This window comes from Monodon monoceros, unplaced genomic scaffold (genome assembly GCF_005190385.1).
Source record: "Monodon monoceros isolate NGI ecotype Baffin Bay Population unplaced genomic scaffold, NGI_Narwhal_1 Super_Scaffold_8, whole genome shotgun sequence".
Classification (NCBI taxonomy): Eukaryota; Metazoa; Chordata; class Mammalia; order Artiodactyla; family Monodontidae; genus Monodon; species Monodon monoceros.
The window spans coordinates 18600975-18607188 of NW_021703785.1; the positions used below are offsets into that span (position 1 = coordinate 18600975).

The following is a 6214-nucleotide window of genomic DNA, read 5'->3' on the forward strand; positions in this document are numbered from 1 at the left end:
TGAAGTTAAAGAATTTAGCACTCTTCTATGTGTGGGAAGATGCAGGAGTCTGGGCTCACTGAAATCATTCCTTTGATATGCACCTCAGCCATCTGGGGCCTGTGTTTTCACATCCTGAGCTTCCTCACTGTAGGGAGTGGCTGCAGTCTGATGGGTGCTAGATGGCAGGTATTCTTTCCTTCCTGAGTTTCCTCAGGGCTCAAGGGCTCACGCTGGAGGGCTGCAATCATTGATGACTAACATCCTTTGTTTACTGATGTGGCAGGCAATATTCCATTTATCACTGTCTATATTTCTACCAACATTCTATATACATGATTACTTTTGTATTCTCTAAGAAGATGGAAGGTTTATTCCCCTTTCCTTTCTGAACTCTCACCAGGATCACTTTTAACGGTCCGTAGGCTTTTCCTAACATGCACCTCAAAACTCTTCCAGCCTCTAAAACCTCCACATTTTTAGGTATTTGTTACAGTGGCACCCCACTTCTTACTACCAAAGTCTATCTTAGTTCAGGCTGCTATAACAAAATACCATGGACTGGGTGGCTTAACAAACATTTATTGTAACAATATTGATATAATTATGTCAATATTGATGTAAATGAGTACTGTTACATATATCATATTATAAAATCAGTGTTTAGGGACTTCCCTGGCGGTCGAGTGGTTAGGATGCCACCCTTCCATTGTAGGGGGCCTGTGTTTGATCCCTGATCAGGGAACTAAGATCCTGCAAGCTGGACTGCATGGCCAAAAAAAAAAAAAAAATTACGTATTGAATGGGGATTAAAACTAATTTAAAAAGTTGTTTAAAAATCATGTATGTTCTGGCAGCACATGCACTAAAATTGGAATGACTCAGAGAAGATTAGCTGGGCCCTTGCACAAGAAGACACACAAATTCATGAAGCACTCTGTGTATTTTGTGAAGCGTGTTCTCTTAGGGATTATTGTTTCATTGTAAATCTGAAAGCGATCCTGCAAGACATTCAATGGTGGATAACCACTTTTAGAGGAAGTAGGTTAATAATTTTTATACTTAGTAATTTTTAAAGTTTAAATTTTGCATTTTAAGTGCTAAAAGTGACCTATTTTATTTTCTGAATTAACACTACGTTCCCCTGTATTTTACCTTTTTCTCTTGAAGTGAATTTAGAATTAAATAATATTTTAATGTGGTGTTACTACAGTGTAGTATAGAGATATTGTATATAATCCACCAACTCATTTGTCATCTACTGGAGATTTCCAAAGGGAATAAAAAATAATTTAGACATTAAAAAATAGGTATTGATAGGACCTGGAGATTACCATGCTAAGTGAAGTAAGTCAGACAGAGAAAGAAAAATACCATATGATATCCCTTACATGAGGAATCTAAAAAAAAATGATACAAATGAACTTATTTACAAAACAGAAATGGACTCACAGACTTAGAGAACTGAATTTATGGTTACCAGGGGGGAAGGGTAGGGATGAGGGATGGAATGGGAGTTTGGGATTGACGTGTACACACTGCTATATTTAAAATAGATAACCAACAAGGAACTACTGTATAGCACAGGGAACTCTGCTCAATACTCTGTAATGAATGAATGAAATGGGAAAAGAATTTGAAAAAGAATAGATATGTGTATAACTGAATCGCTTTGCTGTACACCTATAACACAACATTGTTAATCTACTATACTCCAATATAAAATAAAATTAAAAAAAATATTGCAGAAGCATCATACATTTTACAAGTATATTAATTGTGTGAAATAATAAAGAGCTACCTTTATCATAACAATTAATTTTGTTCTTTAATTATCTGTTACCTGCTGCATCTGACTTTTCTATATATATATTCACATCTAGAGAGGCAAAATTTTAAATACCAATTTATAAGTAATTTGAAAATTTTATTACACCTTTATCGTTGTTTGAGCTCCAGAATTCCTTTTGAGAATTCATCACTGAAAAGATGTTGAGGTGAAAGAAAAGGTGAGAAGGAAAGGTAATTTTAGGAATATCAGAAAAATGTACCGTACATTGCAACGTCACTTTGGAAAAATACGTGTAGCACAGCAATTAGAGTAATAAAAGACAGTATGTAAAACAATATGTCTAAAGTTCAGACCGTGAGTATTCAATGAGTATGCAACTTGATTTAGATAAAAGCAGTTGTGACCTGTCCCGATGAAATGGAAAAGAACTGGCTTATAAAATTAAAAAATAAATAAATGAGGAATAGCAATGCATGAGTTAAACAAATATATATTTATTTCAAAACTGAATATTCAAACAAGAAATAAAGGAGCAGCTTTATCAGAACAAAATGCAAATTGTTGTTAATATTGACATGATCTGTGATTAATGACATGAGGAAAGAAACACATGCTAAGAATTGGTCCATGATTTTATTGACAATACATTCTGTTGTAGAAAAGTCACAATTACATCTGTTTATGGTTATATGTTTCTTAAAGTGTCATTTGTGACATCTGAAAATGTTTTAATTAAGGGTTTGTATCTAATTCGATCTGTACCCAAAATAATCTTGATATAAATGACATGAAGTGTTGAAAACACTTTAGTAAAATTATCATTTCATAATAATTGAAAGAAGTGGAGTCATTCAAACAATTTATACCTCAAAAATTTACATACAAAATATGAATTCTCAATGTTTTTTAACTGATGACAGTAGAAAATAATATAGAACTCTATTACAGTAGAGACTGTTCATTCGAAAGCATTTCTGTGTTTTTTCCCACTACTGCTATTTATTTCACCCAAACAAAAATATTTGCAATTTATATACCTGACAGTATCTGATAAGTCCATTTCTTCTTCTGTTAGATAAGTTTATTCAGATGCCTACCCTTAAAATAGTGCTAAACTATCTTACGCACAGTTCTCTTGGTGGGCACGTTTTTTAACCACGCATTTTCCTACATCACCTTGGATACAGCTGACTAATCCAGAGCAAATAGTTTACCCACGGCAATGAATATACAGCCTGGTCAGGTGTTTTTAGAATAAAAGATGCACAAATTACTCTCAATGAAATTTGAATTAATTAAATCTGAGAGAGTAAGGTATATAAGATTACCAGATGAACGGTATGAGGAAGAGTTAGAATTAAAAACTACGCAATAGGGCTTCCCTGGTGGCGCGGTGGTTGAGAATCTGCCTGCTAGTGCAGGGGACACGGGTTCGAGCCCTGGTCTGGGAGGATCCCACATGCCGTGGAGCAACTAGGCCCGTGAGCCACAACTACTGAGCCTGCGCGTCTGGAGCTTGTGCTCCGCAACAAGAGAGGCCGCGACAGTGAGATGCCCGCGCATGGCGATGAAGAGTGGCCCCCGCTCACCGCAACTAGAGAAAGCCCTCGCACAGAAACGAAGACCCAACACAGCCAAAAATAAATTAATTAATAATAAAAAAAACCCCTACACAACAGAAAATGTTCAAGTCAAAGTTACGCAGTAAAGCAATTATTCTGAAGCAGAAGAATGTTATTGGTAGAGAGAGGTGTACAGTAACGACCAGATACACAGTGAGAGAGAAAGCTGATGTTGCAGTGCAGCACAGCCCCATTGGTTTGGGATGACTTCCACATCTACTCTGCATGAATCTCCACAGTAACCTTCTTTCTTTGACTGGGCATATCTTCCCTGACAAAATAGTGTTGTGCCAGATCTAAAGAACTCAGAGGGTAACTTGTAAAGCCATATAGGGGAGAAAATTCTTCCATTCCAACAAAAATTTCTCTGAAGAATTCCTCTAAGAACTTCTTTTATCTACAAGCCAGCAAATTGGGCTCCAAAAGTTATTTCATATGATAAGTATATACAAGGCCCATTAATTGCCTACTTCTTAGATTAAGAATCCTGACAGTTAGTGGAATTATCCTTGTAATTTCCAACAAGACAATCCAACTTTTCATGGCTGAAGCCTCCAAAGAATGTAATATGTTGGTTTTAATACACACTGAGGAAAAAACAGGTACTAATCTGCATTTGTGTATTAAAATCAAAACAACATCTTAAGGAGACTAATTATAAGGACGACTGATAGACACAAAAGGATAAACTTGGATATTGATTGCCCTAAATCATCAAAAGAGGACCCACTTTAAATTATTTTTAAGGGCCTTTCCTCTCCTGCCCCTCCCCCCGCAGTTTTTTCTTTTTAAATATAATTTTATTTTTGGCTGCGTTGGGTCTTCGGGCTTTTCTCTGGTCGCAGCAAGCAGGGGCTACTCTTCGTTGCAGTGCGCGGGCTTCTCATTGCGGTGGCTTCTCTTATTGTGGCTCACGGGCTCTAGGCGCGCGGGCTCAGTAGTTGTGGGGCACGCGCTTAGTCACTCCGCGGGCATGTGGGATCTTCCTGGACCAGGCTCAAACCCGTGTCCCCTGAATTGGCAGGCAGACTTTTAACCACTGCACCACCAGGGAAGCCGCCCCCCAACCTCCGCAGGTTTTGAATATTAGCAATTGGAACTGGAAATCTCATTGTCACATTTTTGTATTATTAAATGATAGAACTTCATTTCATTTTTACCAGCTTAATTGTTAGAAATATTCATTATGCAGAAATCTTAGCCCCATTGACTCCTTACTGAGTAAAGCTATTATGCTCATTCCAGTAATTTTAGTAATCTGTCGCATTTTAATTCTTCCCTTGAAATAGTGAATACTGAATAAAATTGAAATCCCTTGAAATATTATTTCAATCTACAATTCAGAAAAATTTTTAAAGGAGTAAAAGGAGTAAAAGGGCATGTGTCCTATGACTGGATCCACTTAAAAGAGAGTGCCTATCCCCAGAGGGACAAAAATTCAAAATGAGTTAACATTTCAGTTTTAAATTACCCTCTTCTGTTTAGATTTTAAATTTCTGAGTGAGTTACACTAATCTATATTCAACACTTTTGTTGGAGTAGAAGGGCAATAGTTATGTGTTAAAATTCACTTGGGAAAAGAACAAGGTCTACAAAGAAAAAAAATAAAGGAGAGCAATATTTATTATAAGAACTATTTTTTAGACCTCTTTTCCTTGTCCTTGGAAGAATTTTAACTGAAAAGAAATATTACTTATACCGTTTTGCTATTCTCTTGAGCTCTGTGACAGGATTAGCTGGCAGGGATCTTGGGGCCAACTTGAATATGAGGCTCCGAAGGGAGAAAAGCAAATCAAACTCAGCCTCCAGAAGTTTCTCTGCTACACTGGCTGCCTGGGAGGCTGCCTCATTGTTCTGTGTCTTTTGGGGGTTAAGATGCTGGCACTCTTTCCTCTGAATATGACTGCTGTGTCTATCTGACCCTTAGGATGTCACAGTGCTTTTTAGACTATGGGAAGTCATTTGGGAATTATCAAATGCATTAGGATTATAAGTAATGATTTTATAATTCTCATTTTGCTCCAGCTGGGATTCAGAAAAATATGCTTTATATTTAGCATTTTCAAAGAAATTTAATGAAGCATTACTGAAGTACTTCTTGCTGATCCTTTTTTTTTTTGGTGGTACGCGGGCCTCTCACTGTTGTGGCCTCTCCCGTTGCGGAGCACAGGCTCCGGACGCGCAGGCCCAGCAGCCATGGCCCACGGGCCCAGCCGCTCTGCGGCATGTGGGATCCCCCTGGACCGGGTCACGGACCCGTGTCCCCTGCACTGGCAGGCGGACTCTCAACCACTGTGCCACCAGGGAAGCCCGCTGATCCCATTTTTTACAAGGTGGCAAGCGTGCCAGCTCGCAATTATTCAAGTCAGTGGCTAACTCTCAATGAGCAGAGAGTTTAACACATTGTTACAAGTTCCTCTTCAAACTCATCTAAAATATCAGAAGCACTTTCTTGAAATATATTTGAACTATTTAGTTTTCTTTCATTTTTATGTCTCCTGGTACAACTCCCACGTTGAAATTGCTCTTGTGTGACTCGCCAATGAATTTCATGTTATGAAAGCAAAAGGAAGTTTTTTGGTGGTGTTATCTTGCTTAACCTCTTTTCATTCATTCACTTAAGGAGTTATTGAACGTTTACTATCACCAAGCACTGGGAAACAGAGGTGCACAAGACAGAGAGAGACCATATCCTTATGGTATTTATAACAGAGGAGAAAGCAATTTTCACTTTCTAGTTTTCTTTCAGTTAAAACCTACTCAGCTACCAAAGTGCACTAAATCTAGATAAGAAATAATAAAGATTTAAAATCAGGGACAA

General features: G+C 37.6%; 1 non-coding gene across 1 annotated transcript; it reads left to right on the top strand.

The window, feature by feature from the left end:
• The first annotated feature begins 822 nt into the window (after positions 1-822).
• Positions 823-926, top strand: LOC114888460. Its single transcript, XR_003791795.1, has one exon. It is a non-coding gene; the product is annotated as a U6 spliceosomal RNA (small nuclear RNA).
• Positions 927-6214: the final 5288 nt, after the last annotated feature.